This window comes from Thermobia domestica, chromosome 8, assembly GCF_964235325.1.
Source record: "Thermobia domestica chromosome 8, izTheDome1.hap1.1, whole genome shotgun sequence".
Taxonomy (NCBI): domain Eukaryota; kingdom Metazoa; phylum Arthropoda; class Insecta; order Zygentoma; family Lepismatidae; genus Thermobia; species Thermobia domestica.
This window is the reverse complement of record NC_137461.1, coordinates 251450454-251464856: the sequence shown is the minus strand read 5'-3', so window position 1 is coordinate 251464856 and position 14403 is coordinate 251450454. Positions and strand designations below refer to the sequence as shown.

At 34.7% G+C, this 14403-nt stretch overlaps 1 protein-coding gene across 1 annotated transcript in view; it reads left to right on the top strand.

Annotated features, from left to right (window-relative positions):
* Positions 1-14403, top strand: part of Glut4EF (Glucose transporter 4 enhancer factor) — a 232949-nt gene that overhangs the window by 31281 nt on the left and 187265 nt on the right. The window lies entirely within an intron of this gene.

Sequence of the window (14403 nt, the reverse complement as noted above, 5' to 3'; positions counted from 1 at the left end):
TTATTTTTTAAAAAACTTTGTTCTACAGTTGAGAAACACCTTATAGTTACAAAATACATTACTTCGCCCACGCTTCTGCTGTCTGTTCATTGTTGTGTTAAGAGACTTATCGTCTACTTGGAATATTTTCAGTTAAAGCAACATCGTATAGTTAAGAAAACACATCCCAGCTTTGTAACGTATTTCTCTGTATGTCTGCCTGCAGGGGTCTGAAGAGCTCCATTCCAACGTGTGTGTAGCATAGCCCACTTACACAGTTCGACAGGTAATTTAGTCGGAGGGAGCATTCCTGTTGGAATTGAGCCTACTTTTTCCTGTGTAATCTCTAGCACGTGACATGGTTTTAATGCGAGACATTGGCCTGCATCGATGAGAACAGATTTAGATACTTGGAGGAGCTTTCTTGGAAGTGAAACTTCAGAGATAATGGAATGTAATTAATCTATCTCCTTATGTATAAAACGTAATGTTTGTTTGTTTGTATACCTGTCCACTATGCAGATCCACACCGTTGACTAAGCATATTTTAGGTAGGTAGGGAAGAGATGTAGGCTATTTAGATCTTTTTAAATGCGTATCTTAAAGGGACAAATCAAAATTTATTTATTTATTTATTTTTAAGAGGATTCCACAAGCCCTTCAATTAAGCAAATGAAATTTCGTACATAACCTCATAAAAAATAACCATAATTTTCGAAATGTTTGATATTTTTGTCAGCTCTCCTAAATGATTCACATAAATTCCCTTTTATTTTGTGTTTACATTTCAGATCTTCACAAATAATTACACCTAGACACCAGAAACTAGACTCATATTCTACTTTCTCTCTCTCCAACTTCTACATGAGTTATTGATACAACTTTCTTCCTACCAACCACTATTGATATTATGTTTGTTTAAATTTAACTAGCCGAACCTGCAATATCTATACAGTACATCACTCTAATATGAGCATAAATATGCTTACGGATATTAGCGTGAGTTTATGACAAACTTGGAGAACTGATACATTATGTCAAATGGAAATATTTATTTCTTACAAATCCATATCGTCTTATTGCGATTGTACTGCCTTTAATGTTACCAGTATGCGATAACTTTTTCTATTCAGCTGAAAGTAACGCGCCTGCAATGTCCGTCAACCCGCTATACGTAGATCTTTCACTGGTTGCCTAACACAATGATATCAACTTTAGCAATGTCTTACCAACCATGTTAATCTTATGGGCTCAAATCGGAACTGGAAAATCTACACAAACTTTTGCAATTGACCAACGGAAAGACACTTTCTAGAGTTTGTTTCCGAGATCTCATTATCGAAAGGAATTGGCCAAACGCAAAGATATAAACGTATCATTTTCATGTATGTATACTGAATTTAATATTGCTTTAATATTTGACGATTTAATATTTATTTTTATCCTAGAGTCTGAAAATCCATTTCAGCCATAATATACATTGCCGTTTGATAAGTGCAAGAACGAGAAATTTAAATAGCAAATGCTTACTAGGATATAAATTCTGATAGGTAAAGTCTACCAATTATTGACTATAGTATACAACTATACATCATTGTACTTATGTAGCTCTGAATTGTTATTTTCCATCTTTTAAATTTCTATCTAAAGACTCCATTAAGTATATTTGGATCGATTCTTTTTTTCTATCGTGCATGTGAGAAAGAAGGGTGACGGAAAGGTCAATCTAAAAATAGTCAGTAAAGCGAGCATTGGAAAGATGTATGGAGTGGAATGACAGATATATCGAATGAAGTATGGAACAAGTAGTATTTGTATGTTGGATTAGAATTGCTTGTTGTATAACCTTGAAGATTGCTTAATCCTTGACCAATACCTGACCTTCTTTCTGAATGCTTTTGAAAAGCGCTTTGGATTGATTTATTATAGAACTTGTTAAGTGCCTTTTCGCTTTATTCATTCAGTCCAAATTTGTACGTTTCAAGGCGGGCGGAAGTACACAACGAAAGGTACGGCACTTCAAACTAATTAAAATACTGTTTTATCAAGGGTTTTCCTGTTTTAATTTGTAGCCAACTATATTTTGTACATATTGACAAAAGGCGTTCGTACATACATATAGATCATACTTAAAACTACTTTTATCTACTTTGATATTTAAGAAGTAGCTATTTTGAACACGTAGCTCAATACTTTTTATTAAATTTTCTCACTGATAACTCTTTATAAGTTATCTTAAGTCATTAGTTTTACCGAGCTTTTATGCCATGCGCTGTAAAAAATTTCGTAGGTAAATTTACAAAAAAAAAAAAAGCTTCTATGTAAATCAATTTACACCTATAAAGTAAAATTACTATGAAATGGTGTAAAATTACATTTTTATCAATAAAAATATTTTTTCTTATAAATTTACTGTAAATTTGTAAAAAAAAAAAAAAAAAACAGAAAGTATGTAATTTAATCTAAGGAAATGTATATCTACTTACAAAACGAAGGGTAAATGATGTTACATTAATATTTGGTGATTTAAACTACGGAAATTTTTTCCAGTGTGAGCGATCAATTCATTTGTAATATCTTTGCTATACCTAGAATTCTCTTTATTTTATAAATAGAAACTGCTCCTACACATGCTATACAGTTCTAAGAATAATGGCAAACTGCATTTGATGCAAGCCGGTGCCATTGGAGTGGTCCTGTAATGCATCTCTGGAAGGCGAGATAGTGTGGTAGGAAACGGCCTATACTGTGAAGAATAATTGATCTGGTATGATTTTCTTTACATGTGCCAACTGCACCGGATTCAAACCCCGGTCGTGGGCGCCATTCTTCATAACCTCTCTGTTGCATAAGGACGCAAAACCAAAAATTCAAGCTCCATTTGATACAAGTGTGTATCCCACATCTATGTTTGTAGGCTAGTGGAGGTTGATCTTCCCGCTGGTAGTCGAATGTAACCAGTTGAGAATGCTCCAAGAGCATTGCCAAAGCAAACTTAAAAAGAATTACAGTGTTTTTTTCTTATTAACTTCTATAGGCTTTATGTCAGTTGTTCTATGTACCTTATTATTATACCCATTAAACAATTCTTGTAATATATCCATCCATTTATAATTTCCTTGAGTACGTACTAAATTTTTCCACATGTTTTGTTTAAGAGTTCTATTAAAACGTTGTATGGTATATTGTTTTACGAAGACATGCTCAAAATGGAGGGCTGAAAATTGAAAAATTCGCAAAATATCATCTCTCTATGACTTACGGTTTCCGTGATATGGCTCCTTATATCTCCCGAAATCAGAACATTTGTGATCAATTACCTGGAAAACGGTAGTTAGTTGGCCAGTGGCCATCGGTTACTATTTGGTACCAAAATGTTCACTATCCTCTTAGGTAATGAACAACATCAATATGATCTCTCTATGACTTACGGTTTCCGAGATATGGCTCCTTAAATCTCCCGAAATCGAAACATTTTTGGCCAATATCTCGGGAACGCGAAAAATTCCATCACTTGCTGTATCTAATGCAGGGCTGAAAATTGAAAAATTCGCAAATATCAGGCACACACACACACACACACATAGATATAGAGAATTAAGTAACGAACTTTTTAAGTTCATTGAAAATACCGCGAAATAAAGAGAATTCTAACAGTTCGGTTGCTCGGTAGCGCAAAATCCCATTACAGAAATGATTAAAGATTTCTTTGAATTTGCATGGATAGCACGCATTCTTTTGTGTGTATGGCTGTAGTACTTGTAGTCCTGGATTCACGGTGGGAATTAATCCTGAGATAACTGGTAGCTGCTTGGATTAAGAGATAGCGAGCTCTTGTCTAAGAAGCCGAAATTAGCGTGAATGGGGGCCGATGTGCAGATTACTAATCAGGCAAATAAAAGCCGTCTGCCTGGTCATAGCACTTTGTGAGTTGTAACTCCAGAGAGGTGAGTTACTAATGGGGCGTTTACACTTAGTCGATTTGCGTTTGATTCAGTTGAATTGACGTCACTTTCAACTTAATCGACCGTGTAAACAGGACTTCAACTTAATCGCTTGTTGATCGAAAGTGACTAATCGACTAGCAACTGAATTGAAAGACGTTCCATTTTCTATGGTCGATTCTATTTTCTTCTGCTATAACATCGCAAATTGTAACAATTACTTTTTGCTTGGACATCTTTAAAATTGCCAGTCGATTTCGAATTGACCAGAGGAGAGCGAGTCGACAACCAGCATTCAATTTCGGTTGAAACAATTGAACACATCCATCGATCTCATTCGGTCTAGTTGCTTCGATTTAGTCGCAAATGCAGCGAGTCGATTTAGCCGTGCGACTAAATCGACCAAGTGTAAACACCCCATAAAGAAGATGTCTAGTAGATAATCCATCTTGATGATTGCCGATTATAAGGATTATATCATGTTTCTAGTAGAGACCTCAATAAAGGTTTTTGCCAATCATAAGGGTCTTATACCACGTTTCTAGTGTAAACCTCAGCAAGAATGGTTACTGATTGTAAGGGTTATGTTATGTTTCTAGAGCAAACCCCAATGAGGACGATTGGTGATTATAAGGGTTATACCATGTTTCTTGTAGAAACCTCAATAAGGGTGATTACCTTTTATGAGGGTTATAGGCCTATCATATTTCTAGTAGAAACTTTAATAAAGATTATTGCTGATTATAAAGGTTATACACTATTTCTAGTATAAAAATCTCAGTAAGATTGATTGCCGGTTATAAGAATTCTCAATGCAGATAATTGTCGATTATAAGAGTTTACAATATTATTAATGTCTACAAGATACAATAAAATTCATTTTAAGTACAGTTGTAAAGGAAAACGCTTTCACCAAATAAAAATGTTCTCCTTAGATAGATTCGTGCTTGATTACCATGCTCCCACTCAATCCTACACATATTGATCCACATAAACAGATAAACATACAGTACTTTAATACATGTTCCAGCATGACAACACGTGCAAAGTTATTGCACCATCAAATTTCAATATGTTGTGTTACCTACAGTATGAATCACCTTGCACAAGACAAGCTTCCTGGAGAAACAGGGTGATTGCAATCGCTGTGGATGTAAGCTTGTAATAATTTTCACTCTCGAGACTCAAGGTTGCGTGTTTAGCTGCTACGACATCATAAATTTAAAAAAAAAAAAAAAAAAAAAAGCGATGAAAGGATTTATGAATATTAGTTAACAGTTGTTACCGGCTACTGTGTAATCATAAGACGTGTAATGGCTTTTTATTTGAGGTCAATAATAGTGTCTTGACAAGTAAAACTGATCAATACTAGTTTTGTCACGTAGTTCGAGTTTCAGTATTTAGTATTTTATTAAGCTGAGTTCTAATACAATCAACGAATTCTACCAATCACGAGTCAGAAATATTCGATTTACTTATTTATTTATTTTGACTTTTTTTTATGGGATTAAATGAATCGATGATTCCAGAAAGGAGACCTGAGTCCATTTTGTGCAGCTTTGAGATACTAAAGAAAAACCATGTATTTCAACCCAGGACTGCAGATTATTTTTTTCTCGTTCAACCAAAATGTTGCGTTGAATGTTCAATATTGAATGTATATGTTGAATGTATAGTTCAATGTTATGTTTAGATAATTCGACCCTAGAGAATCGAAAAGGTTCATAAACCAAATTTCAGAGAAAATGTAACTCTCATATATTCTGTAATCATCGATCCAAATAAATAATAATAATAAAAGAGTGCGGAGTCATCTTCCTTAAACTTGGTTGCTGAATTGCGAATAGTTATAAGATTGCCATCGAGCATTAAACGAAATTAACATTTAGGATTTTTATGATTTTCATTACCGTTTCTGTCTTTTCCTCTTCTTTTCTGGGATTCGCAATGGGTCAGTGGTAGAGCGATTACCTTTGGTGCGTGGGGTCCCTAGTTCGATCCCAGCTCACGTCAAGTGAACTTTTGTGATGGACAAATGCCGCGAGGGTTTGCTAGGGATTCTGCCACTTCCTCTCAGATTCTTCATTTCGCCATTTCATTCATTCTAATCATCATCGTCTCCTTTAGCCTACGCCATATCATTAGGAATCTACGCTACAACCCATTACTTTTTCTGATTTTTTAAAGAAGCTTGGTTTCTTCCAAGCAAAAACATTAAACAACTCTGAAACACTTCTGTAATTATTTTAAATCAAGAGTCCAAATACCGAAATTCATGCCTCTAACCTTAAGAGATTCCGAGATATGGACATGTTATTATAATAATTTAATTCCCACGCCTTTTTCCTTCTCACCCATTTTGTTTGCTTCTGGATCAAATAAAGAACTCCGAAAGACTTTTATAATTATTTTATATGAGAAGTCCGTATACCAGATTTCATGTCTCTAATCTTAAGAGGGGGCGCGGTGGCTCAGTGGTAGAGGGTTAACCTCTGGTGATGGGGTCCCTGGTTCTATCCCAGCTCGTGCTGTGTGGGCTTTGTGGTGGACAAACACCGTGCTTGTGGATTTTCTCGGGGTTCTCCCGTTTCCTCCCACTTTCTTCATCCCACCATTTCATTCATTTCCCATCATCGCCGTCTCCTTTAGCCTAACCGGCATAACTGTGGGATGTAAAACTTAAAGATTTCATTTCATTTTTCTAATCTTAAGAGATTTCAAGATATAGACATTTTAAGATTGCCACACCTCCCCCCTCTTGTGCATCGAATTTCCAAAAATCGTTCTTTACTGGGATCTTACATCGCAAATCCTATATCCTGTCCAAATTTTAAATTTGTAGCTTAAGCGATTTGGCGTGGGCGTTGATCAATCAGTCAGGACTTCTTTTATATGTATCTGGACCGAACCTATTATTTAAACGTTAGTTTGAAATCAAATCTTTCTGTTTAACGTTTCAAGCTTACTAACGCTTTAAGCTAATGGAGACGGATTATTAAGTCTTCATCCCGGCGAAATTAAAATACCACTAATTTTACAGTAATGTGATATCTTCAAATAGATAAAAGATAATTGAAATATGGAACAAGAGCGCCCTAGACAATATTTTACATGAGGTACTGTTACCACAAGTCACCTAGTGGCTTTCCGTTTTCAGCTGTTTAGAAACGCGAAAATAAATGCCGATTTTCAAAATGGCTCGAAATCGAAAGCAGATAAGTGAGTTGTGATAACGGTTTCTCATGTAAAATAATATTGCCTAGGGCGGTCTTGTTCCACATTTCGATTATCTTTTATCTATTTGAAGATATCACATAATTACTGTAAAATTAGCGGTATTTTAATTTCGCCGGGATGAAGACTCTTAAGGCAAGTGAATGAGAATGGAATGAGAAGAATTGGTGGAATGAGATTGTGGGAGGAAACGGGAGTGTCCTGAGAAAACCCACGAACACAATATTGTTCACTACAAACACTTCGGAGGTCGAACCAGGGACCTCACGCACCAGAGGTAAGCGCTCTACCACTGAGCCACCTTGCCCCCTGTTATTATTGGAGGAGGTTACTGATTGCTAATGGAACAACTAATAAAATATTCTAAACATCTTTATCATTATGAGTAACAATGGATAGGTAGCTAAAAGAATTATTTTAATTACATTCGTTTATAAATACTTAGTGACGTAATAATATTTTGTTTTCTTGATATTTTATATAACCCTTGATCACGCGAATGAAAGATAAGTGTGTCAACCAATCAGCTGTTAGAGATATACTCTATATTCTCATGGTATGTTATCAAGTGCATAATAGCTTGCTTCATAACGTAGGTTAGGAGCATGCATAGTCTTGTTCAATTTGTGTTTTCTAGAATTGAAAGTGAGCAAAATGGGTGTTGAGCAACAAATGAATTCACCATAGCGAGAAAAATGTTGTAACAGATACAATCCAAGAGGAAGAGAGAAAGAGAGAGAGAAAGAGAGAGAGAGAAATAAATGAAACTCGAAAGGGTTAAACAACCATGAAACTTATTCAGCGCACGCCGGGCAGACATGTCGCTTCTACACTTTGGACTTCTAGACTGCGAGTACAAGAAAATACTTTCACAAGCTTTCCCCTCGAAATCAATTTGTTTCAATGAGGAAGACAAAGAAAATGCAGTCAATCAAAAAAAAAAAAAAAAAAATGTTGTTCCTTTTTCTTTCCTACTTTTTCATCCTATGCATGCAATTGAGTGTAACGAGTAAATACGGGCAGGGCAAAAGAAAAGATTATCTTTCTTTGAAACGGTTGTTACATCAAAAATCAATTTTACAATATTTAAAAAAAATGTCCAAAAATGAGACAAATACTATAACATTTAGTTCAGTTCACACTTCGTTATATATACCGGTATGCAGGGTCGGATCCAGGATTTTCTGAGGGAGGATGCACTAATAATTACTAAAATAACCAATCACACTGAAACTCATCAAAGTGACATGTGGCATTTTTTTTTTTTTATCCCTGACAATACTGATACATAGAATGTGGGGAGTATTTTAAGGAGGGTCGCAAGTGACATGCACAGGAAAAAAATGTTCTTCTCTCCTCCTGTCTTCTGGTTTATTCCCTACTTTACAAATGTTATATTGTTTTGCTTGGTGAATCCTTTTCTTTCAACCTTCAGAAAATCGACTTAAAATATTGCTTTTGCAAAGCGTTGGTTTCTCTTAAGTGTAAAAAGCATAGATGTTCATGTCTGGCCCAAACTAAATAACATCAATAGGCAGGTCTGGCAATAGAAGAAAATTATATCGTACGTTACGGGCCATTGTCCACAGTAACATATATAACATATTATCGTTATAATAGATCTTACGAAGATGAACAAAATGGCATGCGTGCATGTAGATGCTCATGCGTAGTTTTTCAGAAAATGGAGAAGAAAGAATTAATTTAGAAATCTAAAAAAAAAAAAAAAAAAAAAAATCCTGGGGGTACTGACTCAGTGGTAGAGCGTTATCTCTGTTGCGTGGAGTCCCTGGATTGATTCCCGGTCAAGTCAGTTTGTAGTAGACAACATCGTGCTTGTGAGATTTCTTGGAGTACTCCCGTTTCCTCCCACAATCTCATTCCACCAATTCTTCCATCATCATTCAATTGCGTTAATCATCCGTCTCCCTTAGCCTAAAGGGTATAATCGTGGGACGTTAAACTGAAAGATTTCATTTCAAATTAACATTTAAATAATAGGTCCATATATATATATAAAAGAAGTCCTAAATGATTGATCAATGCTCATACTAAACCGCTTAATCGAGAAATTTGAAATTTGGACAAGGTATAGAATTTGTGGTGTAAGGTCCCCCTAAAGAAGAATTTTTGGAAATTCGTTGCAGAAGAGGGGGAAGAGGGGTGGCAACTATTATCTTAAAATGTCTATATCTTGGAATCTCTAAATGGTAAAGAGACATGAAACTTTTCTAGTCTCTTCAATTCTAGTTCCACTATTTATTTCATATCCACAGTATACAAATCTAACAACTCTTAATTTTCAAGGTATATATTCCATTTCTAAACTCTTCTTGCTAAAATTGTAACCACTTCCAACAAAATCCATGCGTTTAAGGTACTGTCAGGCTATTCGATACTTGAAATATTCAAATAATTCGAATTTTCAAGCAATGGCGGACCTAGAAGGTAAAAATTGGGGGACCAAGCCAGTACCCAGACTATGATAGGTAATAAATAATAGCTAAAGTTATTTTGTTACTGAAAAAACTGGGGGCCAAGGGCCCACGGCCCTGACAGATCCGCCACTGTTTTCAATCATGAAAAATTTGAATTTTAACGCACAAACGAAGTGTTATTGATAGTTTCAGCATTTTTTCAGGGGTCAACAATACATGCTGGATCCAAGACAATAGAGTCTTAATTTCTACCTTGATTTCCCGGTTTGGTTGCTTTATTTGTTAGCAAATCTCGATGGTATTTTGTTGGGGTGGGACACTAGTGTGATAATGAAATTTTTTATGAAGAAGAAATGTATAAATAAACCAAAAATGTTTCGTAGGGAGTGCGGTACTATATAAACAAAAATGTTGGTATTGCGAAGCAACGATAAACGTGTAAAGGTTTTCGGTATATAATATGGAAAGGAATAAAGAACACTAGCTTAATGAAACAGAAATTAATGAAAAAGTGTTTGGAATAATAGAGAGAAAAATAATAGTGAAGATAAATTTCATCAAAGGTAAAATAAACATATTAAGGCATTATTTGAGAACAAATTTATCGAGGGACATTGTATAAGATTAATGGTGGAAGAAAGTATAGAAAAACAGAGAAGAAGCATGCTTTTATAGGAAAACAGAGAAAAAGTGTTTTATGTGCATACGAATATTTGTTGAAGATCTTAGTGCATGAAGGGTACATGACCTGCCATTGATTGCAGAATATTAATGAATGATGATGATTAGCACTAATCAGAATATAGAATTATTTTAATAAGAGTTAAAAAATTAAAATAAAATGTTGTATTAACCCTTCGAGTACTAAGATTAAAATATTACTTAAATACCAAAAATGGGGTCATTTTGACCCCATAGATTTCTATAACGTTAGTACAAGTAAATTGGTCAAATGATAAAATATTGATATAATACTGGCATTGAACACTTATAGACAGGGCAAAACATAATTTTCACAATATTACGAATGTTTATAAATTAGCACAAAACTTCAAGTGAAAAAGAATTACCAAAGCATTAACATTTTATAAGAATAATTGGTATTCATCTAACTGATGGACCTTCCAGGTTAGTGACCTATCTATAACAATAACCTAACCTAACTTAAACTAAGCTAACCTAACCTAAACTAACCTAACCAGTTGCAAGAATACATGGTAGGTTAGGTTAGATTAGATTTAAAACTTTCATTTACTCCCTGATTGCCTAAGATAGGGTCAATTTCATCCCATTCGCCATTTCTGTAAATAAACAAACAAATTAATATTTACGAAACTTACTACGTATACAAAATTATTAAAGAGACACTTATAGAAGAAATCCTAGAAGATCATTTCAGTATACATCTTTTAACACACAAATGACTACAAAATGTCTTTTTGGGGTCGTCAAATTGACCTCATCTTAGTACTGGAAGGGTTAATACCTTAGAAGTAATAAAATACCAAATCTAAATTAAGAGGTTGAAAATTACTCTTGAACACATTCTCACCAAAAGATACTTATAACCTATTTTCCATGTATTCTAACTTCACATTTTCGTGATAGGAATTTAGTAAGAATGTAACTACGGCATTGAAAAGAAGGATGGTTTATCCTTGTAGTTGATGTCTTGCATCACAGGAAGTTGTATTCTTTAGAATCTTAACCAACCTCTTTCTTATTTAATAATAAAAAACAAGAAATCCAACACTTTGCATGAATAATAAACAAATAATCTGTTTATGTTTTATTTTTATTGCAGCAATCAACATAGTTTTATAAGGACAAAAGATTAAAGTTTCGCAAAACATATACATTTGTTTTTCTTATGCATTAAAGGCAGAAGAGTTTCTTGCACAATGTTGTTTCAGCAATTGTTTGCTCACGTAGACATGCAACTTACGTCTTCAGTCTGAAAATTGCAACGAAATATTTACGATCCATGGCTCGTATTTAAGGCAACATCTCGATATTTATCTTGTGTCTTTAACTATGAATTAAAAGACACGAAACAAAACCCTCAGAAACTAAAGCTTATACTACTATTAAAGATTGTATCCGTCTTATCCTATACAAGGTTTATTATTGCTCACCTCCTGAAGATATTGTTTCATCCAAAGACCAATATGCCAATCAGAATCTGCACTTTTCGTGTGAGCGATATTTGTCGTTTATCTTCAACGTTTATTGATTGTCTTATGTTCGGTGTCATAGGCGCCGACTTTGGGGGGGAGGACACTTTTGGCCCCCCAATATTTAAAGGTGGGGTCCTCACCCCCCAATATAATTTAGTCGAGAAAGGATTAACAAAGAGGAGCAGGAATTTGTGTCGTAAACTTTGTCGTGCCTTTAATTCAATATTAGGAACAGCATTTTATTAGATAGAAAACGGTGTTTAATAGAGCAATGAAGCTTGAACCAACACTCTGACAGCACTGATATGGCAAGTGAAGATCAATGTAGCTTGAACTTTGCAGCGGAGTAGCAAGCAGACCGAGATCTGGGAGGTGAGCGGGCCTTCATCAAGCAAACAGCTGAATATGGTGATATATTTATTGATTGTTTGGACCCCCCAATATTTTCTTCAAGTCGGCGCCTATATTCGGTGTGATCAACAACTTTTACGAAATTCCTCATTTATGCAATGTTTAGAAGAGAATAATTCTGGGAAGATCTCTGTCGGTTTAATTAGCTTGAATTTGAGTCCACATGTGTGTTAATTTTTATCAAGACATAGATGCAGTAATTATCGTAAGATTAGGGATGGTGGGTCTTTTCAAAACAACCCTATTGAATTATTAAGAATGATTGCTGTTGTTAAAGTTGGTGGTAAAAATTAATATTGTCAAAATTCTGCTTTTTCGTAATGGAATGTTACAACAAAATAATTATTTGATTTGTTTTATTTCGTTCTTCGAATAAATAAATTTATTATTAGGATAGTTATTGGAATAGCGAATGATAGTTCACATCAGTGGCAGATCTAGAATTTAAAAACTGGGTGGGGCAGCCAGATCCCAGACTATAATAGGTATATCATGAGTTTAGTTAAACTTTCAAAAATATATAAGTAATAATTTAAATTATTTTTGTCACCCCCCAAAAAAAACTGGGGACCTAGGTCCCCCTTCCCGGCCCCATGCTAGATCTGCCCCTGGTTCACATAGTTATTCGAATAACAACTACTTTAACAGTAATACATTAAAAGTATTCTATGTAATGAAATTATACATGTTTAAAATACAAGTGTACATGTCTTAAAACGTGTTATTTGTTGGTTTTTTGACAATTTTAGTTGATGTTTCAGTGTGGTTGGTTGGATGGGACATTAACTATTCTTCTAGTAAAATTCTTACCCTGTTTCTAATTTCTCCGTGCGATTTAAGTATTCGTACTTATAACAGTAGAGAGAGAGAACATGCATATTGGAACAACTGCAACGAACTATTGCATGACTTGTACGAGAGTCTGTCCCGTGTCAACACCCAATCACGCCATGTCGCTTCCAAGCACGGAAAAGTTTCCCTTTTATAAAGTGGCAGTGGTCGATTGTGTAGTAGTTGTTACTTGTAGTATTTAGTAGTAATAGCGTTACTTGAAACGAATATGTGTATATGTATGTTAGTACACAACGAAAAATATATTATGCTGAACTTCTAAAGTTGAACAGGAGTAATGGAGTAATTAAAAAGTGTGATTGGATGCACTACAATATTAATAGTGATATAACGTATTCATACAATACATACATTTGTAACACGCAGACACACATACAAACGCATGCACACGTGTCAATGATTGGAGTTGAGACATATAACACGTGCTCACGTGCTAGTATTGCCAATGAACAAGCTTAGGAATATCCCATTATACTCCCATATAACAGGTTCACGTGAATCCATTTTCAGATTTGTGTGATTCTAGTTTCCGAGTACCATACAGAAAGCTTACAAAGAAGTAGTAGATTGTTCCCATATCGTTGATAAGAGGTGGGCAAACTTTGCCGGTATCCTGTTTCATACAATCATTGCATCCAATTATTGATTATTTTAATATTAACCATATTCTTAGTGTTACGTGTAGTTGTACTTTAACAGTGAGTTAATCACAATACATTTGTCAGTAATACAATATGATTTCACTGAAAAATTACAATATGGTACGTCTAAATGGTCAGATTTGTGAAGTTGAACCCGGAACTAATGAGGGTGCTCATCGTTCGTCTGACAAAATAGTATAAATGAGTTTGAATCCAGAATTGTTCAATTATGATATAATTAAATTTACATGGGTTTTAAATTTTTAATATGGAGGGAACTCCCAATTTTTCTCTCGTGTATAATTTGTTGTTATGTCTACGCTATTCAAGGAAGAATTTCCCCTTATGTTCTGTCGTGCAAATATCACACTGAGTATAGACCTTTCCGGCGGACTAGTGATTAGCGCATGCCTTCCCAGTACGGGGTTCTGGGTTCAGTTTCGGATGGGAAATTTAAACTCATTTCGGTGGTTCGGATTTTACCTTACACTATAGATTCACGTCTCATATAGCCTTGACGCTTGTCCAAGTGGATAGGTAAGCTCCAATCCAAACAACCATAATGAGTATGCATTTTACCTGTATGTATGTTAGTCCACAAATCAAGACATTATGAGATTATTTTGTCGTGGCTAAAATAAGTCAAAAATAAAAAAAGAAACCTTATTTTACAGATTTCCGTGTGGCTTGAAGCCTAAACTGTATCAGACTTTATTATTATTATTAT